Here is a 24,575-nt window from a genome sequence, read left to right as displayed (position 1 = left end):
CTGGCCATATTCCATCATCTATACCTGAAATAATCATCAAACACACGCAGAGCAGAAACATGTGGAAACATCTGGAGCTCAGTCTCAGTTTGATCCCTCAGAGGTTTACCTCAGTCCTGCTCCTCTACTTCCTGTTTACAGCGCACATCATGCTGTGTACTGAGGGTCATGTGGTCAAATTGCTCGCTCTCTGTTACTCTGACAGAGAGCGAGCACAGTTATCCTAATGTGTGACATCACTTCTAACCACAGAGCATTCAGCTTTCACAGCAGCCAACATCCTGTCACACTGAGCATGTGCAAACACAGCAGCCAACATCCTGTCACACTGAGCATGTGCAAACACAGCAGCCAACATCCTGTCACACTGAGCATGTGCAAACACAGCAGCCAACATCCTGTCACACTGAGCATGTGCAAACACAGCAGCCAACATCCTGTCACACTGAGCATGTGCAAACACAGCAGCCAACATCCTTTAATGATAGAACAAAATTCAGACATCAAAGTTTCTCACGTTACAGAATCAGATGAACAGACATGAAGGGATAATTGTGGTTTTATGCACAGAGTCAGAATCAGACTCAGAGGTGTTCCTCGTGATGTTTGGTGATGGAAACAGTCTCATCGACGTTTCCATCACCAAACTAGAGAAACTAGTAGCTGCACGCAGCAGAGTTTAGCACAGCTGATCTCTGTGACACATCAACAGGAACAACATGTTGTTAAACAGGACTGTATAAAGACTCAGAGTCTGACTCACACCTGAACAATGAGGCTGTGCAGCATCGTCCTGTCACACCTGCTAAACCACTCGTATCAGTTTGAGCCCGAACAGTAACACGGTCACATGACCGACGAGGCCAACGCGCCCAGACGAACGTCTTCCTCGTGGAACTAACTTGTTCCTGTTATCAGATTTGTGAGCAGCAGCTGAAACTGCCACACGAATAAATGTTCTTCAAACTGTTTGATTCCAGCCAATCAATAATCTATAATCATGAGGATTCAAACACAAGAGCTGAACGTGTGGTTACATTGTAACCTTGGTTCTCTGAGTGAGAGACTCTCTCCCCTCTGTCACATATGGAACAGAGGGGAGAGAGAGTGTCGGTGTGATGGAGGACATCAGGTCCAAACATCACAGAAACAAACAAACTGTTAAAGGAGGAAACAAAGCAAACTTACAGTTTCTTCACACAGAGACACCAACAACAAGCTCCACTGTCCCACTCTGATCCTGTCTCCTCCTCTTTTATTCTTGCTCTGAGCTCTTTTTGGGTGTGTGTTTCTGTCTCCACCCACAGGAATGCATTGATACACTGTTGATAACGACTCGAGAGCAGACGTGTGACAGAAAACAGAAAAATAACCTAAACACCTAAATAACGTAAAATAAACAGAATATTTATTAATATGTTTAATTTCTCTTTAAAAACTTTTCTGCTCCTCAAATCCTTTGTTTAAGTTCAATCTAAGGAAAGAAAAGCGTCTTCTTTAAGTTTCTCAAAGAAGTCCACGATCTGTAGGCTCATGGAGACACTGTGTGCTCACAGCTAAAGGCTGCAGTCAGCTGTGTCAGAGCGTCCAATGAGCCTTTAATAAACACTCAGAGCTCCATGTTGATGAAGCTGTCATGTGTGAGCTTGTGAGGCTCCTTTAAACTGGCTCTGCTCTGTCAGATGCTCACCTCTTCTTCACTGTCTCATCAATCTGCTGCACTCTTCATCTCCTCCTCTCTCTCTCTGCTGTCCTGTTTAAAAAAACAAACAAATCAGCGTTAGCCAATCAAACTCTGTGCAGATGCTGCAGCTACAGCTGATATGTCATTCAGCTGTTCATCAATCAGCTTCTGCTGCTGTTTATTCTGCTCTTACTCTGAACACGTGCAGATCTAGGAAGATTTTCTTGGGGTGTCAAAATCAAAGCGTTTGTTTTTTCAAACACATGTGCAGGTGTTACACATGGTTTTCATAAAGTAGCAGCCAGTTGAGGAGGATGACTCTGAGGATGATGAGGTAACTTTTACAAACATGAGAAACCTCATAGATGGGAGCCAGGAATCATAAAACTAAAATCAGTTGGCGTTATCATCACACCTAACGCGTTATTTACGAACACGTTAGTCCCAACACTGATTGTTACAGGATACAGCAGCAGGGAAAAGTTCTGGACTGTCACGATTGGTCAGAATTAGCCCAACAAAATATAACCAATTTTACCTTTTTCTAAAGACAGAAAACACATCTAGTCCTTTTTTCTTTTACATATATTTTTTTAATTAATCAACAATAAAGCTCAACGCTACACCAGCTTCTAGCTTTGATTGACACAAAACTTAAAAATCAGCCTAATTCTGAGGACTCACTGCATGACACTCACAGTCTTTGTCATTGTTGATTCTTAGCTCACAAACAGTTCTTATAAGGACTAACTAGTGCTGACAGTTTAGCTCTTCATAAAGTTACAGGAGGATAAAATAAACATGAGATCGTTGAAATAATCCTGTCTGATCACACGTGTGGACAATAAACGCTGTAACAGAAAATGAACAGTAATGTAACGACACTCATCTCTCACGTCTGCACTAAACTAAAACGTCACTACTTCCACATCTAGTTGGTTTTAATGGAGGCGGAGTCTCCCTGCCCAGTGCGCACTCAGGATAATTAACTTGTCACAACACAGGAAGTGAGCGCATGAAAATCAGAAAATCAGGTCTTGAAACGCAGTGAGGGAAATGAAGTGAAAGATCTTCGTTTTAACTGACAGGTTTCACTGACACTCAGAGACCTGCAACAACATGAAAACACATCACTGTAACACTCAAAACTCAATCATATGAAATCATAACTGAAGGACTGTGATGATGTTGTGTTATGGAGCGTCTGCTGAGTCCAACCTCTAAGAATTACGAGTCTGGACTTTAATGATTAATGATTCAAAATTCAGACATCAAAGTTTCTCACATTACAGAATCAGATGAACAGACATGAAGGGATATTTGTGGTTTTATGCACAGAGTCAGAATCAGACTCAGAGGTGTTCCTCGTGATGTTTGGTGATGGAAACAGTCTCATCGACGTTTCCATCACCAAACTAGAGAAACTAGTAGCTGCACGCAGCAGAGTTTAGCACAGCTGATCTCTGTGACACATCAACAGGAACAACATGTTGTTAAACAGGACTGTATAAAGACTCAGAGTCTGACTCACACCTGAACAATGAGGCTGTGCAGCATCGTCCTGTCACACCTGCTAAACCACTCGTATCAGTTTGAGCCCGAACAGTAACACGGTCACATGACCGACGAGGCCAACGCGCCCAGACGAACGTCTTCCTCGTGGAACTAACTTGTTCCTGTTATCAGATTTGTGAGCAGCAGCTGAAACTGCCACACGAATAAATGTTCTTCAAACTGTTTGATTCCAGCCGATCAATAATCTATAATCATGAGGATTCAAACACAAGAGCTGAACGTGTGGTTACATTGTAACCTTGGTTCTCTGAGTGAGAGACTCTCTCTCCCCTCTGTCACATATGGAACAGAGGGGAGAGAGAGTGTCGGTGTGATGGAGGACATCAGGTCCAAACATCACAGAAACAAACAAACTGTTAAAGGAGGAAACAAAGCAAACTTACAGTTTCTTCACACAGAGACACCAACAACAAGCTCCACTGTCCCACTCTGATCCTGTCTCCTCCTCTTTTATTCTTGCTCTGAGCTCTTTTTGGGTGTGTGTTTCTGTCTCCACCCACAGGAATGCATTGATACACTGTTGATAACGACTCGAGAGCAGACATGTTACAGAAAACAGAAAAATAACCTAAACACCTAAATAACGTAAAATAAACAGAATATTTATTAATATGTTTAATTTCTCTTTAAAAACTTTTCTGCTCCTCAAATCCTTTGTTTAAGTTCAATCTAAGGAAAGAAAAGCGTCTTCTTTAAGTTTCTCAAAGAAGTCCACGATCTGTAGGCTCATGGAAATTCATTTTATTGTTCTTTGAGCAGAAACACCAGAGTGTAGAGCAGGAAAACGATCCCAGCAGGACGTCTCTGTTGGGGAAATATCCCAGTTATTCCCCTGAGCCTGGTTAGTGAACTGAGTCAGAGCTGTTCATCGATCCTACAGGTGCTAACATACAAACACGATCAGCAGCTTCTCTCATATGGAGAACACACTTCAACATCTGCAGCAAATCCTGTGTTTTATGTTGATGTGACCAACATCTTGTGTTGAGTCTTTGAAGATGAGGAGCCAAACACAGACAGTGGATCCAGAAGGACTGTTTATTCAGGGCTTTAATACGACTGAACTGATGCTTCACATCCTGTTTAGAGACGATCGACCAACACAGGCTCAGTCCTCACTCATCACACGGACTTCAGTCACACTGGGATCAACAGAGGAGACTGTTCACCATCACAGTTCAGCAACAATAATCAGAGCTTTTCTCTCTTGGTGAGGATCACATGTTCTGACACACAAAATATCTTCTGCTTTAACTCGTCTCTCTTTTTTAGTTTGGTTGTCGTGTTTTTTACTCTTTGTTCCTGTCAGTATCAAATATGAGAGCAAACTGTTTTGTGCAGGAGCCAAACCAACACCAAGCTGACCAAGAGAACCTATAACACCACCAGAATTTATTATCCAGACTTTACTGACAGATTTATGTGCAAGTAAAGCTGTTTTTTAAATTATGTTCACTGCTTTCAGCCAAGGAAGCATTCGTTCTTAAAAGTTCACGAAACGAGTAAATCCAGTTCAGCAGAGTTCCAGTTTGTAGCACAGCTGATCTCTGTGACGCATCAACAGTAACAACAGTAGGGGTGGGCCATAGAAACGATATACGATAGAAACGATATAAATTTGGCCAACGATAGAGATTGTGACTATACCGCATGTTGATGATGTCATCAAGCTGCGCCTGTTTTGGTCGAAAGCATCGCAGCAGCTACAACAATTATCATCTGCAATTATGGCGGGCGACAGTCATAACAAAGAGATGAAGCACTATTGAAATATGGCGAAAGCCAAAAAGTTAGCATTCATCCTCCAGCTTCACTGTGCTAATGTTATGCTAACATAGCTGTGTCGCTAGCAGTCATGTAGCACAACATTATATACCAGGTAGTCCAACTTCAGTAACCCTGCAAACGTCACTGCTGTTTAGTCTTCATTTATGTTGGAAGTGATAGCAGAGCTGTACGTTTGAATTAGTTTCAAAAATCTCTCAGTCAGAACATGCTATGAAATGTTTAGGTGGAAACTAGCGAGCTAACTTCCTGTTAACTTCTAACTCCGTTAAATTGAATAAATTCTGTTTTCATGGATGCCTGGATGTAGGGCTGCTCGATTATGGCAAAAATGATAATCACGGTTATTTTCATTGAAATTGAGATCTCGATTATTTGACAATATTTATTTAACAATAACAATGTGTTGAATAATGACTTTAAAGGTTGTCAAAAAATAATATTAAATAGTGTGCAAATACTGATAACAGTGCAAATGTTTGCAATATAAAAAAATAAATGAAAAATGTAAACATCTATGTTTAGTGAACTTTGCAGTGTTGCTCTGTGGTGCAGCTATGACACCGTAGCAAAGTTTACACACAGTCTACTTGATCCACGTCTGACTGAACCCATGTTTCCAACCACTGAAGTTTTTTTACCTCTTTTCAACCAACAGCAGTCACTCTCCTCTCCAAATAACTTCTGTTTAGCTTTCCAAGCTTCCCTCGGGTCCTCTTAATCAGCGGTCCCCAACCCCCGGGCCTCGGACCGGTCCCGGTCGGTGAGTCGTTTGGTACCGGGCCGCGAGAGTTGAGGCTCAGGTGTGAAATGTATAGTTTTCAGGGTTTTTATCGGTTTTCCATGTTATTTTGTTATCGTTTTTATCGTTGACTTGGTTTTCCTGGGTCTTTTCACGTGTGTTATGAATAAATCTTTTTTTCGGTACCGGCACTAGTTTTATTTTGTTGTATTTATCCGCGACACCTTAATGGCCGGCCCGTGAAAATATTGTCCGGCATAAACTGGTCCGTGGAGCAAAAAAAGGTTGGAGGCCGCTGCTCTTAATTGTTGTGACACGTGTTTGAAATGCAGAGAGGTGCGCTCGATTTGCCACACGGAGCAGCGCGAGAGTAAAGCACGAGGGAGGGGCTAATAATCGGCTCAGTCATTTTTAATGATCGTTGAAAGCCCAGATCGTAATCGAGATTAAAATTCGATTAATTGAGCAGCCCTACCTGGATGTTAAACTTAATTGTTACACCTGGTAAAGCAGCAACGCTGATGATTTAATTAAAGATGAAAGAATTTAGACCATTTTTAACTCTTTGTGTTCGTTTGACTTTGGTACCTGAAGCTGTCGGAGTTTTGGACCCAGATTACTCCGTGAAGCTCCTCACTACGGCAGCCGTAATGCTCTGACGATCCATCAAGCAGTGCTGCTTACCAAAGTTGTACTAAAACATTTTTAACAGATTTCTGCAGCCAAAATCGGTTCGAGGTCAGTAAGCACAACCAGAATTCATACATAAGGCACACTCTCGATTTTTGAGGAAATTAAAGGATTTTAAGTGTGGAAAATATGTTATACAGAAGAATATATCGTGATATGGATTTGAGGCCATATCGCCCAGCCCTAAACAACAGGTTATTAAACACATCAGTTTGATCCACAGATCAGATCATACATCAGGTTTACTTCATGTAAAATAAACGTCTCACTCTATGAGCTCCATCAGTCTGTGTACCTCCTCATTGTCATTTCTGAGCAGAGTTTACCTGCACACTTCCTCATGTCTGACAGTGTCACAGTGTGTGTGTGTGCCAACATTAACCAGCTTATCATCAGCTGCTTGTGCTTCATGAATAACTCAGACTGACAGAGTGATGAACAGAGCACAGAGGGAGGCTCTGCTCTGGTCCATCAAGCAGGATTCACATAGTAACATGTTTTTCCTTTGAACACTTCATTGTGTTTAACTTGAAACAGATTAAAAAGTGTTCGATTGTGCACTTCACACAGTCCTGAGTCACAGAGGCTTAAATGTGTTTGATTCTGAGAGGCTTTACTCCTGCATCAACATCAAGTATATGTAGGATTTAAACCGCAGTGAAAACATCCTTAAATATTGATGGTGTGTGAGAGAGTCTGTGTTTACTTCTGATTATCTCTGTTTGCAGTGACCCTGAACTGAGCTGGAGCAGCTTCATGTTGTTTTGACGTCACTCAGTAAAACCTGAATGTCGGCTTCTGAAGAACAAACTGGTTTCATCTGTTTCCAGTTAAAGGGACGATCATTGTTCCACCAGTGATGTTGGATCCAAAGTTTCATTCAGATCGTTTTAAACTGTTTATCAAAGACAAATGTTTGAGTGCAGAGTTACTGACTGATAACCAGAGTGGATTCAGCCAATCATCAAATCATCTCATTGGTTTTATTTTATGTAAATACAAACGTCTCACTTCCTGATCTGCTCATAAAGTTCCTAAAGACAAACTGTTAAAGGAGGAAACAGAGCAAACTTACAGCTTCTTCACACACCAACAACAAGCTCCACAGCTGCACACTAAACACAGACACACAGGTGATTCCTGGAAGGAGGCGGGGCTTCACCTGAAGCAGGACAGGTGGAGACTTGATAGGAATTTTCCCCGTACAGGGAGGAGGCTGATCTTCAGATGAGTTCCTGTTAAATCTGACGAAACAAAGTTAAAAGTGGACTCAGTCTTGTCTGATTTCACTCTGTTTTTCTCTGAGCAGGTTTAAGTTTTATTAATGAAAATCAGCAGAGCTTGGTACTGATGGAAGACCCTCCTCTAATCGTTGTCATTCAGAGTGATCCAACCTGTTTGTGAATGCAGCTCACAGACTCTCCGCATTTCCACACGACTTAAATGGTAAATGGCCTGCATTTGTATAGCGCTTTACTCTACATTCAGTCATCCACCCATTCACACACACATTCACACACTGGTGATGGTAAGCTACATTGTAGCCACAGCTGCCCTGGGGCGCACTGACAGAGGCGAGGCTGCCGGACACTGGCGCCACCGGGCGAGTCCCTTCATGCATCGTTGACCAACGTGGACGTGGTGGAGTAACAGTTGTGGAGAATGCAACAGCTGAGGTTTGAGAAAAGGAGCTAATAGCCAAGGTCAGCGGCTCTCCTACTTCCTCATAAGGAAACTTCTCAGGTGGATGTCTTTCTCTGTCAGAGCGCCTCCACCTTACTGGCTGTGGTGCAGTGAGATCTGAGTCAGTCTTGGTAGGAGTCAAGTCAGGTTCATCAATCACAACATGGTCTGAAGACCAAGCACCTGAGTGAACATAGTCAACACGACTTGTGCCAAAGACTTCAGGTGTGTCAGGTTGGTGGGTTTGCCAACCAGGTAAGGACATTTCTGGTATAACAGTGTCAGAGAAGTTCTGACGTGCACTGTTGGGCTTCCTGTTAGACTCTCTTGGTAAACCTCAGAGCCTGACGTCTACAAACCAACTGTCCTTTGACATTTTTAGATGTGGGGTCAAAAGCAGAGCTGATCGAGGATTTCAGTGATGGCTCCAAATATCTAACCTGCACTTTTACATAGCAGCTGCTCCGTCTGTCAGTAATTTAAAAACTTTTAATAAGCTGCTGTTTCTCACTGACCGTCAGCTGTAGCTGAGCAGGATATCATTGCATTTGAATCCTCCTCGCTCTCTTTAACCCGAGTTCCTTCTGATTGGTTTCCTGGTTCTACAAAGAGAGTCTGCTGCCTGAGGGCCCCACCTCCTCCTCCACCTACTGCTGTGGACATTTACAAAACATCAATCCAAGAAAAATTGTCTGGTTTGTAATAGATAGTCATTTTTTATTAGAGTCTACAGCAGGAACCAACCTGAACCTTGTTATGAGCTGAATCAGTGCTGGACTGTAGAAATGCTGTTTCAGTGGCTGCTGCAGGAACTAACATGGAAACGTGTTCAGCAGCTTTCCAGCTCTAATATAGGAATCACAAGATCAGAGTTTGGACACACTGGAACCAAACAGTTTTGTCTCGGACTTTTATTTCAAAACAACAACTGGTTGTCTTCATTTTCAGTTCTGATGAGCTCACATGTTTAAGATCATCAGTTTAAAGAACCATAAGGCCGTGGATCCTTAAGGGTTTTATGGTTTGAGTTTACAGTGAGAGGTGTTGATAATGATGTTGGCTGTTTTCAAGTTGAACAATCTTCCAGGGAAGTTTAAACTAGAAAAACGAGTCACTGCCTGCAGCAGAGTTTCAGTTTGCAGCATTCCTGATCTTTGTGCAGCAGCAACAACATGTTGTTAACAGAGCTGTGTAAAGACTGACTCACCTCACCAGGCTCTCTTTCATTCACATCATACACAACATTTACTTCATTACAAGCTGTGCTGCTCAAGTTACTGGAAATAAGTACTCAGTTACTAAGTAATCCCATGTCTTTACTGATTACTTATTTTCAAAAGTATTTGGTTACTTTACTCTTTAAAAAAACACGACTTGAATACGTAATAAAGTAGAAAGTAGACGTTTCAGCCCGAGACTTTTTCTGCATAATCCATCATATAGAAATGAATCAAATTAAAAAGCCTTTCTTTTAATTGTTTTATTGTTTTTAATCTTTTTATTTTATGCATCAAGAAAAGATTAAATTATATTATAACTGTTTTTGACTTGATGAAATGTGTTTAACATTTAAACCTATTTCCTGTATATTCCAGCACATGACATAAAATAATGTTTTGTGTTTCCACTCCCGAGTGGGGCGGGTGGAGGTCTGCCCACAGCGGTCATGTCAGTGGGAGGATCCGGGGGTTTCTGTCAATGTCACGTTCCCATGGCAGCGTGCTTGCTCAGATCTGAAGTGTTATGGTCCTGGGTGGGTGGCCCAGTGTTTTTTGAGTTTTGGTTTCTTCTCATGGTTCCTTAGTTTTTTAGTGTTTCCTGAGTTCTAGTTTTAGGGCTTGTTATGTGGCTTCCTTCTGCATTTCCTGTTTTATTGTGAAGGTCTGTGTCTTATGCCAGAGTGTTCAGTTTGCGTTTCCCCTGTCTCGTCTTGTCAATCAGAATCGGCCGTGCCTCCCTCCTGTGTGTAGTTTCCCCTCTGTGTATTTATAGTGTGTGTTGTCTCGTGTTCGTCGCTGGTTCGTCTGTGTCGTCTCCTTCACGTCTCCCTGCATATCTTTCTAAGGATTTCAGGTTTGAGGTTAGTTTTGTTTAGTGATGGGTAGATGAGGCCTCGTGAAGCGTTTCAGCACATTCCCCAAACTGTACCGATACTGTGTCGACACAGTGTTGCTGTTTTGCTCCATACTGACACCTGCTGGACTTTAAATATCATTGCAGGCAACTTACTTGAGACTCAACAGACACCTAGTCATACTTGTTTACACTGTAAGGTACAGTGGAACCCCGACTTACCAAATTAATTCGTTTCCGAAGGTCTTTCGTAAGTCGAACATTTTCGTAAGTCGAAGCACCCATTGCGCGTTTTGAGTGAGGCGATGCTGAATGATAGGCTATAGGCTAACAACAATACTCTAACTAGAACAACAATACATCAGTGGAACAGCGATGCGCAAGTACGGAAGCCAAGGGGTTGTCTCCGAAAACATTAGAGCACTTTTGCAAACATGTGATGTCTTCAGGGGCGGATCTAGAAGGGTGGCATGCATGTGCCACCCTAAAATGATCCCTTGCCACCCCAAGTGCCACCCCAGTTTTGCATTTGACAGTGTTGTTTATTAAAATAAGATCGCATTAACAGTTTGAGCGTAGTTACAGGCAGCAGTGATATATACACATATATAGTATATATATACATACATATATACACATATATATATATATATATATATATATAGTATATATATATATATACTATATATATATATATATATATGTGTATATACACACATATATATATATATATATATATATATATATACACATATATATATATATATATGTGTATATATATATATATATATATAGTATATATATATATATATATACTATATATATAGTAGTAGCAGCAAGCAGGTGAATTCTGTACATTAATATGAATAGACGTCTGACTATTTTACAGGATAGACAATATAAACATATTTAAAATTAAAGGAATTGAAATGTACATTGTGCCTTGGTTTAGTGTCTGGAAGAGTCCTGTCTCAGTCAATTATAGATGATGTGAGAGGGCGGGTGTGTGTGTTTAGGGCACGGATGGCTTGGGGATAGAAGCTCCTCTTGAGTCTCTCTGTCCTTGCCCGGATGATGCTGAACCTTCTACCAGATTGCAGGAGTTGGAACAGTTTGTTGCCAGGATGGGACGGGTCCTTCAGTATCTGCTCTAGTCCGGCATCTCCTGGTGTAGGTGTCCTGAAGCGGGGGGAGAGCAATCCTGCAGCAGCGTTCTGCTGTACGGATCACTCTCTGGAGAGCTTTTTGGTCCTTCACACAGCTGTTCCCGAACCACGATGTCATGTTCTGTGTGAGGATGCTCTCCACAGCGCCTGTATAGAAAATCCTGAGGATCTTTGGAGAGACCCTGAACTTCCTCAGTTGTCGTAGGTGATACAGGCGCTGCCTAGCCTTTTTGGTCTGGACCTGAATGTGTCAGGTCTGAGGAGATGTGGACACCAAGATACTTGAAGGACTGCACCCTCTCCACTGGAGCTCCATTGATGATAATGGGCTTGTAGTCTCTGTGCGATGTGAATTATATTATATGTGAATGATATAATGTTAAATTACTATTAAGCAAATGGCTGACTAAGTATTGTAGACTTTAGTTTACTGCAGCCATGTTTCATATAAATCAGGTATCATACAAAAATAAAAATAGCTTCAAATACAGTCATGACAATAAAGAATATGACTTTAAGGACTTAACATCATTACTTCAGTTATAGTACACCAACATCTCTGATACATTAGCACTTGTTAGGTGTGGCTGTGTGAAAACAGTAGATCGCGACACAGACACAGAGAAACACAGGGCTTAAATACACAGAGGGAGCAATCAGGGAATGGGTAACAGGAGGGAAACACAGCTGGGGCAAATCAGGCCTAACGAGACAAGGGGAAGCAAAACCAGACACATTAACATCAGACATGGACTTTCAAAGTAAAACAGGAAACATAACACAGACTCACGGGCAGGCACTATAACAAAGGGAACAGAGACGTGGGAACAGGGCAGACACAAACACTGACTGAACACGGGGATATAGGAACTTAGGATACACATAGACGCGAACTAGACAAGGGAACTCAGTGTACTAAGGGAACACTGAATGACCTGGTGGGTTTTGTCCATAAAACTACTCATCTACTGACCTTGGTTTTAAGTTGGACAGTGATTTTAAATTGGACAACCAAATCAGAGCAGTGGTGAAGTCCGGTTTTTATCATTTAAGGCGACTGGCAAGAGTAAAATCTTTTCTTTCGAGGCAGCACCTTGAAACAGTGATCCATGCTTTTATTTCTTCCCGCCTGGACGACTGTAACTCACTTTATGTGGGGGTCAGTCAGTCGTTGCTCTCACGTCTGCAGCTGGTTCAAAATGCGGCTGCACGACTCCTAACAGGAACTCAAAAAAGAGAGCATATAACCCCCGTGCTGGCCTCTCTGCACTGGCTGCCTGTGTCTTTTAGAGTTCATTTTAAAATTCTTATGTTTGTTTTTAAATGCCTTCACAGTCTTGCCCCGCCTTACCTCTCTGAGCTTCTTCATCCCCACACACCCTGTCGGTCTCTCAGGTCAGCTGACCAGCTGCTCCTGGAGGTACCGAGATCCAGGAGGAAGCTCAGAGGGGGCGGGGCCTTCTCTATTGTGGCTCCAAGTTATGGAATCATTTGCCCATGCATGTTAGAGAGGCCCCTTCACTGTCCACTTTTAAATCACGTCTTAAAACCCACTTTTATTCCTTGGCTTTTAACCTCAGTGAGACTTAGTTTCTTTTTTAATTGAAGTAGTTATTTAATTAATGATTTCACTCTTCTTTTATTTGTGTTTTATTTATATCTCAGGTAATTTTATTTTACAGTTCCAGTGTACAGCACTTTGTGTCAGCTGTGGTTGTTTTAAAGTGCTTTATAAATAAAGTTGATGATGATCTCAGATGACCACAAAGTAAAAGATCTCTCAGCAACATGATGCAACAGTTTAGGCACTGTTGCCCCGATCAGATCAGTGAGCTTTTTATTCTAAACATGAGCTGCTGTTACAGCAACAGACATTAATCCTACTGGTGTCTCACACAACAACTCAGTGTCCACTATGTGAAGCAGCCAAACACAGGCCTGCTCCTCTCACTAACAGAGACAAACTGCTGGCATGTTGGTTTTCCATCTATACTGTCCAGTCTCTGCTGGTGGACACACAGCAGCATTGTTTCATCTCGTTTGAGTCATTGTTGACCTTAGCATGTTTTTAGTCTTCTGAGAGCACTGAAGCTTCTTTCAGCCTCAGTACCTGCGTTTTATCCTCAGATTAAATTATTATTCTGTGCTTGATGGGCCTCACCTTTGGCCCTGGCTCCTCCCCTCTGACTGCACTAGGACATACTGTCACCTGATAAAATAACACATGGATTCGTGCCATATAAAAAGTGAGACGTGTCAATTCAGATTCTTTGTCAAACATACACTAATGAATCAGTTTACATCAGCAGCCTGACAACTGTCATGATAAATACTAGTTAATCTACAGTCACCTGTGAGCTCTCCTCTCCACCTCTGAGCTACATGGCAGAGCTGCCTCTGTCACCTGATCAATAACAGTGAGACACTCCACATACATGCAGTCACACATGTGCTTCAAATACAGTCATGAACCATCAGGTCATCCTCCAGTTTCACCTGTGACCTTGTGTCACCATTGCTCTCTGAGCTTTGTGTTGGTTCTTCTGTCACCTGACAAACAGGACAAACATGACAATAAGAATAAAATGTGCAGCTGCTTCAGTGTTTCTGTCACTTTGTGCAGATCCTGACTCGTCAGTAATGTTTGTAGGCTGAGTGCATTTTAAAACTGTGCAAACTGCACTACAAGGTGGAAAATTTGCAAAATCGTGACTACCTCATGATATATTGTCTCAAAAATGAACCCTATGAATACGTCAGTGCCATTAGGATGAAATTATTGTGTCACCAACATTTTAACATTAGACATATAATTCTAACAGCCTCTGTAAACTAATATCCGGGCTGCTCGAGGCTGCCGTTTTCTCTGACAGTTTCAATCAAAATTAGAAACGCTGCTCTGAGACTGAGAGAACTAACAGTGCTGATGGTCCGCTTGAAGCTGAAGCTCCGGTGCGTGTCAAAAAAATCAACACACACCGGCTCACTCCTTGGCGGCTGCTTATTGGGGCTCGCTCGGGCCACTTCGGAGGTGGGGTGCCCCCGGCCTCTCGGCCTGGGGCTCGGTCACTCAGGCACGGCTGGCTGCCGGCGGAGCTCACGGGCGCGTCACTGCAACCCCCCCTGGCTTCTGCTCCGCGGCTGCTGAGTGAACCCTCATCTGGGACTCTCCTCAGCTCTTACTGGGACAGTGGCGCGGCTGCCCCTCTGTGGGTCTTCCTTGGTCTCTTGTGTTCTGGGGGCCTCTGGATGTCTGGAGTTTTGATCTCCTCCATACCTGCTTGATACCATAAAGGACGGGGCTGTGGCCCCCCCACACTCTCTAGCAGATCATTACATGGAGAAACCTTTGGAATGCAAGCATGCTGATCCACACAGGTATGCACACAGGTGTACACATGTGTATTCACAGACGCGGACTACAGCTTTCTTGGCTGCTGCCTCAAAGCACATTGTGCGCTGTCTATCTTGCGTGCTGCACAATATCGTTTATTATTTAGTATCTACTGATATCTACTGCTAGCTAGTTTATTGTGATGGTGCTGTTTTTTTTATTATGTTGCTCTTTGCTGTTTGCTGTCTCCTCTGGGTTTTTTCTCCATACAGGTGACCCAGGAGTTTTGTTTTTTTTATTTATTTGTTTTTTTCTCTCTTCCCCCCTTCTCACCGTCTCTTCTCCCCTTTGGTTTTCTTTCTTTCTCTCCCTCTCTTTCTTTCATTCTTTCCCCCTGTCCTATCCCACAGTCATGTCTGTCCCGTTTGCAACTGAAAATAAAATAAATTCATAATTATAATAAAGGTCAATCAAATGGACCAATATGGCAAGGCCATGATGATCCACTTGGTAAAATAAATCCGCCTGGCATCTTTCTTGGCCTTAAGACAACAATTCTGATGGCTATAGATCCAAACGGGACAAAAAAAAAAAAAAAATCAACACACTGCTTCAGAAGCTCTGTGTCGAAGCTTGATTCGTTTGGCCAGAGTGATCAGTGACGTCCGAAGCTTCATTTAGAACCTAACTGCTTCGGTGTCTGATTCAATGGTTTATAAGGAAGTGAATCATTCGCGGGATTTGTGGAGTGTTTGGTGGTGACAGATAGCGAACCACTGATCATTCCACTGAGAGATTTGGAGCCAGTGAGGAATAGAGGAGGTTCTGTTGTGTGGGAGAATTTTGAGTTGATTTTGGTCGATCCGGTGGGTTTTCCAGCTTTGTGTTCTGGCTGTTTGCTTTTGTTTTGTGCGTGTTTATTATATCTGAAAACGGGAAAAAGATAAAATGTCAAAAATCTGCTTCCATAATATAAATATCATTAAATAACTTTAGAAAAACTTCCACTTGACTCTTTACATGTAATGTTGTAAAAATATATATTTTATTGTTTAATTAATCTGAAAATGTTAGTCTGCCAAATTTCCCTAATATAATATTATTTATTATATTTATACCAACACGGTGGCACAGTGGTTAGCACTGTTGCCGCACAGCAAGAAGGTCCTGAGTTCAATTCCACCATCAGGCCGGGGTCTTTCTGTGTGGAGTTTGCATGTTCTCCCCGTGTTTGCGTGGGTTCCCTCCGGGTACTCCGGCTTCCGTCCCACCGTCCAAAGACATGCAGCTTGTGGGGATAGGTTAATTGGATAATCCAAATTGCCACTAGGTGTGAGTGTGAATGGTTGTCTGTCCCTGTGTGTTGGCCCTGCGACAGACTGGCGACCTGTCCAGGGTGGACCCCGCCTCTCGCCCTATGACAGCTGGGATAGGCTCCAGCGCCCCCCGCGACCCTGAAAAGGATAAGCGGAAGCGAATGGATGGATGGATAATATTATTTATAAATATACCCCTCCGGCGATTAAATGCATACCTGCATGGAGGCAGGACCTCACAGCAGAAGCATACTCCATAATGTGTTGTACATTATTACATGTATATATATGTAACGTGGTATTTTTCAATTATTGTATTTACCAACATCAAGAAGTCACAAGCAAAGAAAGACCACACCATGGTGCATGTTTAAACAAGGAGAGTTTACCGGTCAAAACTATTTATTAAACAAATAAAACACATTTTTTAACCACCAAAAAATACACGTTCAAAGCAACACAGCGGCGGCCCAATATCAGACAGAACTCCACTCTGTAGAGTGAGCAGTCATTATGAAGCAGTTGGTTTTCTTTTGTGGATTCAAGCTGCTCTTCATATTTTTGGCCACCAGATGTCACCAGAGAGGACTGTGTTGAAAAGCTTCGAGTAATGAACCGTTTTTCAATACAAGCTTCAGAAAGCTTCATTTAGCCATCACTACCTGTAACGTTATTGTGACACATTTTATGAGTGAACTTGGCTCTAAGTGACTCACAGGTTTCTTTGAAAAACACTTTCTTACATCCAGCTTCTTCCTCTTTGCTGCCGTCCTCCTCTCCTCCTCGCAGCGCAGGCTTGCCGCTGCTGAAACTAAACAGAGCTCCCTGACAGGCTCAGCCAATCACATTGGCCATACTTGTCACATGACCAGGACTCCAGTAGAAGTAATTTAACTCTTTGTGCACCGCTTGGTGAGACGCTGACAGATCGGTTTTCTTTCTTTCTATCGGGTTTGATTTTCTTTACTGGAAGAGATCAAATTATTGGTGGGGACACGTCACTTCCGTCCGTGACAATCTACGCCCTTGGTAAAAAACTTTGAAGTCCGAACTTTCAATGTGGCTGAAACAGACTCAGCGTTGCTGCAGCTTGTTGCTGTGTCAGCTCACATCAGTCATGTGATCTGGAGGTGCAGCGTGTCCGTGGACCACAGAGGGTTAATAACACTCACCTTCCTTCATTTCCACAGTGTAACATCCACCCACCTGTGTAAAATCAGAAATTCCCATGGTGTTGTTCAAAATGTGCTCTGGTACAATCATAAGCATCACTTGCTGCTGAAAACAAGAAGAAAGCCGCCCTGCTATGGGCTGAACCATTTGTTACTGATGCAGGGGGGGACACTATGGAATATATCCAGTTCTAGCATTTATATTCACTGCTGACTGTAACTACGCTCAAACTGTTAAACTTATTTTAATAAACAACACTGTCATATGCAAAACTGGGGTGGCACTTGGGGTGGCAAGGGATCATTTTAGGGTGGCACTTGCCACCCCATGCCACCCTTCTACATCCGCCCCTGCTGATGAAGCCAACAGGTTCGCTTCATTTGCAAAAAGCAGATATGAGTTTCTGAGGCCACAGTCTTCTGTGGCAGAAGGGGAATCAGGGGAAGCCCTGGAGGAGTCCACCACCCACCAGAAACAGGTCTGAGCTCTCACTGCAGTTGTAAAGGGGCTACACAGCCCACATGAGGCTGAGGGATGCAGCCTTCTGTCAGACTGTCACTAACACAGAGAAACACCCGTGTACACTCATACTCATGGGCACATACACCAATCAACCTAACCCCACTAACTGCTCGTCTTTGGACTGTGGGAGCCAGAGAACCCAGAGAGGACCCAGACATGGGGAGAGCATGCAAACAGCTTAGATGTTGGATTTGAACCCAGAACCTTCTTGCTGTCAGGAAACAGTGCCAACCACTTTTCCACTGTGCTGCCTGTTTGACTCTGATACACCCATTTTTGAGCTCTTAAAAACAGCCCTCCACACAACAGAGACAAACCATAAAGGACTTTGTGGCTTGTAGCAACCGAAGAAAGTTTAAGGTGCAAAATAAAGAGGTTGAAAGGAAAGTAATAAAGGAAACATGTAATTATAACAGTAATGTTGGCTGTGTATCACGTGTGGCATGTCATTGTGGGGCTGGCCTCTGCTGGGATTGAGAATATGTGATGGCGGGGGCAGGGTTGGTTACTGGGGTTTATCCTGATCTCCTGTTTAGTGGAACTGTGCTCCTTTGAATCCACAGCACTAACCTGGCACACACACATAAAATGCATCATTGCTACAGAGCACAGCAGGACTCATTATGAGTGGTGGGGCAGGCTGGATGGTGTTGAGGAGTCGTATCGCAGTGACATTGGCTCCCCTGCTTCACTCTCTCCTGCCCCACTAATGCAACTCACTAATCCCTCTGTCCCCTTTAGGTGGGGCTCACGCCGACAAGATAAAATAAGCTGCAGGACTGGTGGGTGGGGGCTGTGCTGTCAGCCCCCCTGGGTCTGCTCCTCTGTGATCCTCAGTGGGCCAGTATGCCTCTCCTGGTAGCTCCATGGGGGATGGTGTGGTGGGTTGGTGGGTGCCATGGCGACTATGTGCGGACTTCACATTTTTGTCTGCTGTGACAGCTCCTTGATCTGGGCGGGGCCAGTGGGGTGTGGGTAGGTCCTTTGTGGGGCTTTGGACGTTGCCTGAATATTGTCAGGCAGCTGGGTGCTGTGCCTCGACCCTTTCTTCCTTTGCATTTGTGGTTTGGTGCCATAAATGCACAACATAGAAGAGCCACCTCGACGGGACAACACTCAGCGGTTCATCTGTCTCTGCTCCACAGCATGTCTTTATCCTGTCTTCCTTCTCTCACCCCAACCAATCACAGCAGATGGCCCCGCCCCTCCCTGAGCCTGGTTCTGCCGGAGGTTTCTTCCTGTTAAAAGGGAGTTTTTTCTTCCCACTGTCGCCAAAGTGCTGCTCATAGGGGGTCATATGATTGTTGGGTTTTTCTCTGTATGTATTATTGTACGAGCTACCTTACAGTATAAAGCACCTTGAGACGACTGCTGTTGTGATTTGGTGCTGTGTAAATAAAACTGAATTGAATTAAGAAACAACTCTTAGATTCCTCACATGATTCTCCTGTATTCCTACGGGACGCCAAGGTAATATAACATGGAAGTGTGTCGCAGTGCCTGGTGGCCACATGTTACCCATAAACTGTCAACCTGACCGTACTGTAGCTACGTCCAAAGACTAGTTAAAGATTAAAGCTTTTTGGGGGGTTAAATCTGACATAAATAAAGAAAGAATAACATTAAAGTCGATTCTTTTGATCACTGTAGTTCTACTTTGAGGATATGATGTGTAAAAACCCTCAGTTGTGGCTGGTGGATCTCACATTCCTGGTCTTTGTAATTCCAGTTCAATGAAGCCTCATTTTCACCTTTTTCCAGGTAAATTTTCCCAACTGTTCTAATGTCCATGCTGTGGCATTGTACCATCATTTGTATTTCCTGTTAATGGATTTTTAATATGGTCTGGGAAATTACTATATATGAGTAACTTCCTGTTGTATTGCAGCTTAAGGCCATTGTCACTGAAATAAAGCCCGAGTTGTAATAGTTTGCATCCAGAACGAGGAAAAGGAAGAAACCCAAACACTGCTCAGTGGATGAGTCCGTCCTGGAATAAATACCAGGACAAAACTAAAAAGAAGAGCTTGTTTCCTCGAAGCAACAACAGAAAGCTCTTTGTCTCTACAGATGTTTCTGGGAAACACGTTAACAATATTTAAACATTTGTTCTTAATAAACGTTTTTACTTAATGATGCTTTATGATATTTCTATCTGACCTAATGCAGCAGCGTATCCACATGAACTCTGCAGTGTTTCTACCCAGAGGCCACCGTGGTCCTTCTTTACTAATGCTGAGGGTTTTCTCCCAGCCGTGATAGCCTTTGACAGGTAAACTGAGTCATTCCAGCCCAGTGCAAAAATAACCTCCCTGTCTGCTCTTAACTTCACGCATCGATGCTAAAACGTTGCATAACTGAACCTGCAGACTGTGATCCTGTAGCTGTCGAGGAGAGGGCTTGATGCCGTCCATCTTCTGCTCAATTAACAACGCCTGCAACCTTTTGAGCCTTGGTCCTGCTACAGTCACAAATATAACATCATCACTCTTTATTTGATCCACTACACTGCTGTCATTTGTCTGTTATGGCCCCACAAGGTCACTGAATCAACCCCACAGCATCACGTACAAGTTTTCAAAGTGGTGTTCTGATCTGCTTCGAGCTTTCATCATTTTAGCCAGCCCCTCCGATCTTCTCCAGGTAAACACTACAAAGAAAGAGTTCAGTCTGAATAAAACATCTTGTGCATGTCACACGATACAGCATCCACAGCAGTATACACTGCAAACAGCAGAAGCTCTTCCTTCTTAGCCTTCGGTCCAGCAGTGATGATCTCCTCCTGCTTTTGGTTCAGATCACCTTTCTCCTGAAAATCTGAGCTGGGCTTGACAAACCCTCAGCTCAGCGTGATATAAAGGTAGCTCTTCTAGTGTATTTGCCATCTCCTGAGCTCTCATTGTTACCATCTCACATTCTTCTCCAATCCATGGTTAGGGTGCTGCTCATAGGGGGTCATATGATTGTTGGGTTCTTCTCTGTATCTATGAAGCGCCTTGAGGCGACTTTTGTTGTGATTTGGCGCTATATAAATAAAATTGAATTGAATTTTCAGGGTCAAAGTTCAGAGGAAAGTTTGTTCAGCAAATGAATGACAATAAATCACACATGTTTGCTGATTCACAGGTTAACAGCCTGGAGGAACAGGGCTGTGTCGTTCCTGTGATGTGATTCAGCTTTATTTTAGTATTCATTTATTTTATTAGCTTTATTTCAGCCACTCAACAAAACAACATTATATTATATTTAATATATATTAAATATGTGCCAACTGATTCAGTACGTTTCATGTAGAAATATGTGTGGCAACTTTTTGTTGCAGCAATGATCTCAAAACACGGGGGGGGCTAAGATGAATGTCTGCTGTGAGGACAGGGGGTGTGCGTGTGCTCAAGTCACGTGACACGTCATTTACGCAACATTTGGTCGATTTAAAAGTTACAGTGAGATAAAATCATGTTATGGATTGCACTCAGTATATTGTGCCGACATGGTGAGATTGTGTCTGTCGAGCCGAGGAGAGCGTCGCAGTGCCAAAAGCTGTAAAATGAACTATCAGGCTGGAGTGTGCTGCCACAGCACAGAGCAGTCACAGAGTCCTGCAGGCAGAAGAGGAGTGATCGTGTTAGCCACCTTACAAAACAAAAAGACATGAAGTGAAAAGCAGAGCGCAGAGTGAGGCAGAAGAAGACAGACTGGGCCAAGTCCTGCATGTGCGAGAGCGAGCGAGACCCGGGACAACGTCATCCGCCTCGCCTGGACTAGTCCGCCGGCCGGAGGAGGGACAGTGGCTGCACTGTGCAGCCGAAGACTCACTTTGATCGCGCAGGAAACGAGCGACGCAACCGGTCCACCGTCCGTGCAAACTGCGCCAGGCAGCGTATTGCACGCTGGAGGACACCGAGGAAAGTCACAGTAGGAGCGGCGCTTAGTGAGAGGTGATGTCGGGGGGACATGGCTTCTTCTCCGGTCACCCCAGCATCGCTTGAAGGAGAAACACCTTCACCCACCGGGAACGAGGAGCCCGCGACCACCCGACAAGTACGACACGCCTCCGAGACCCTCTGCGCGCCCGGTAACGTTGTAACGTTTTACCGAAGTTCATTCGCAAACACACCAGTTTAAGATGGACCCGAGAATCAGCACACGGGAGCACTGGTGTCTGACTCAGCAGAAACGGCGCGACGTGCGTGTAATGCTTCGTATTTGATAACGATGGAATAATTCTTTAAAATAAGCACACAGATAAACACTGGTGGGTGGAAAAGCTCGTGTTTTGGTGAAATGAGTCCCGCCTAGTCCGGTCTACACCTCATTCAGCAAACATCTGAGTCACCCTGAGACGCCAGTGCGCGTCCTTGTGATGCAAAAAGCCGTAAGTGACACGCTGTTTACACGCAGGAGCAGTTTAACACATGCAGGTTGTGCCAGTAGGCGTTTCCTTCAATGTGACACCAAACGTGTAAATCAGTGCTGGGAGCGGATGTTGGACCTGATCAGTCTTAATCTGACAAACTGTAGTTCCTGCTCTGTTTCTAATTCAGCCCCATGACAGACAACCAGCATGTTCTCCTGTCACGTGTTATTGACACGCACATATTTAGTCCGTGTGTGGGATGTTAAAGGTGAGTTTGTTCAGGGCACGATCAGACTGAGGCCATTTCAACAGGTGCAAGGAAGTGTTAGTGTGGTTACTACGGCAGCACTGATGCCCTGATGAGTGCACATGGCTGGAATGAAAAGTCAATGCTATGTATAGCATGAACTACTTGTTGTCTAAGGCGGTGCAGAGAGTGAGCAGGAAATATCTGAGGTTGGATATTTCAGTACATACAGAGCTGTGCAGAGACATTAGGATCTTAAACTATTGTCTGTATCTGGCAAAGCGAGAATCTGAGCCTTGTGTACAAACTGTCTGGTGTTTGTTCTGGCAGGAATATGAAACTACTGTGCACAGCATGCTTATTAAGATGGCCCAGGACCAGGTCATCTTGCAGGATGGTAGTGTTACATCGAGAAGGTTCCTCTTTAATTGTTGGATTTCTGTGTGAGTTTTCTCCCTGTGCCTCTGTGGCCTCTCCCCACAGTATCTGTGTTTGTGTTTAAAGTGTTTAAAGTACAGCACTAGATGATCGTATGGGTGAATGTGACTTGTTGTAAAGCACTTTGAGTTGTTGTCTATATAAAGTCTAAATGGAAATCCACTTATGTGCAGAGGACCAGAAGATCCAGCGCATCGAAATAAAAAGTTCTTTGCTTAAACAATGAATTGTGCGATAAAATATTAATTTACAAATTCATTTTTAAGTTATTTTATTTATTCAATACAAAAGTAATTTATTATCTAGTAATTTAATTGAAAATAAAAAAAAAATTATAAATCAGTATTTGAAAATAAATAATTATTCCATTAATAAATACTTCAAATCAGAAAAAAAAAAAGAAATAAAATCTCAATAAAAACATCAAAAATCCTTTTCCTGTGTCGTCTCATGTCCAACATCTGTGTAGGCAGAGTGTAAACACAGAGGCTGAATGGCCTTTGGTATAGGTGCAAAGCTAAGACTGTCTAACCAATGACAGAGCTCCTTACCTCTCACCGGCTAATTTGCATTGCTCCGGGATTTTGGAAATTTATCCATTTATTCATTATGATGTGGTTCAGCATCATAATGCTGAACCACAGAAACACACACACACACATATATATATGTATATATATTAGGGGTGCAACGATACTCGTATCGATATTGAACCGTTCGATACAGTGCTTTCGGTTCGGTACGCATATGTATCGAACAATACAATATTTTTAATTTATTTTATCAACTTTCCTTCTGACGATGCTGTCTGTGTTGAGCGCTCAGTGGATCTGTGTTCGACTACTCCGCCTAGGCTGCACTGTCGAGCACAGATCCACTGAGCGCAGCGCAAGCTAGCAGACAGAAGCTAAGCTCGTTGCAACATGGCAAACTGAACCTCCCCCACTTCAGTCGCCGCTGAACTCGTGAGAGTTTGTAACCAAAGGTAGTGAGCGCGTCAGCCTTTAATGTCGCGGCTGGTTGTGCGATCGTGTCGCCGCTGAACTCGTGTGGCCTGAAACTGAGAGTTTGTCTCAGGGATCTTTACATTTGAAGTCAGGTGAACATCCAGTGAACTAACAGAACATTCAGGAGCAGTTTACTCTCATGAATGTCAGACAAACTGAGGTTTGTGTGTCAGTTAGATTCTTTAAGTCATTAAAGTGTCTCTGTTAGGAAAAGCATCTGTTTCCTCCACTTCTGCAGAACTGCGTGACCTGTAGCATCATTGCAGGAAGTATCCTGTGACAATGAGTGACTGCACATCATCATTATCAACACATAAACCTGTGGTCTGGACCTGCAGTTCTTATTTTTACTGTCTGGTTTTGTGTAAAGCAGCACTTCAGTAAGCACCTGTGAAGCACACAGTCATAGTCGAGTAATGAAGCGATCCATATGTGAAACATATTCCACGTCTACAGGATAGTGGAGGTTACATGGGTCAACCTGGCAAACTGTACCAGCACATGTGATCACACTGATAGCAGAACACAGGTATGTGAGTCTCTACGACGAGGTCAGAAACCAGTAACAAATGTTTCATGTGATTCGTTTTTCTCCAGTTTGTCTGCAGTGAACCTTAAATACTCACTGAACCAGCTGTTTCCTGATGTGGTGACGTGTGTCGGTGATGAAGCCAACACTCTGTCCAGTGTTGGGCAAGTTACTTGAAAACAGTAATCAGTAACTAATTACTTCCCAAAAAAAGTAATCCCGTTACTTTACTGATTACTTATTTTCAAAAGTAA

General features: G+C 43.2%; 2 protein-coding genes across 1 annotated transcript in view; both read right to left on the bottom strand.

Annotated features, from left to right (window-relative positions):
- LOC147337069 (protein NLRC3-like) overlaps positions 1-3,775 on the bottom strand; it is a 169,845-nt gene extending 166,070 nt beyond the window's left edge. The window contains exons 1-2 of the mRNA XM_086285739.1: positions 3,643-3,775; positions 1,691-1,753 (exon numbers count right to left, since the gene is read on the bottom strand). The gene's annotated coding sequence lies outside the window, so the exon portion shown is untranslated. The remainder of the gene's footprint in view (positions 1-1,690; positions 1,754-3,642) is intronic.
- Positions 1-24,575, bottom strand: part of LOC147337064 (protein NLRC3-like) — a 280,764-nt gene that overhangs the window by 55,564 nt on the left and 200,625 nt on the right.

Source organism: Aulonocara sp. 'chitande type north' Nkhata Bay, linkage group LG3 (genome assembly GCF_057382095.1).
Source record: "Aulonocara sp. 'chitande type north' Nkhata Bay isolate Kocher_YH1m ecotype deep benthic linkage group LG3, A_spYH_male_GT1.1, whole genome shotgun sequence".
NCBI lineage: Eukaryota > Metazoa > Chordata > Actinopteri > Cichliformes > Cichlidae > Aulonocara > Aulonocara sp. 'chitande type north' Nkhata Bay.
The sequence above is the reverse complement of the archived record's forward strand: the minus strand, read 5'-3'. Positions and strand labels throughout refer to the sequence as shown.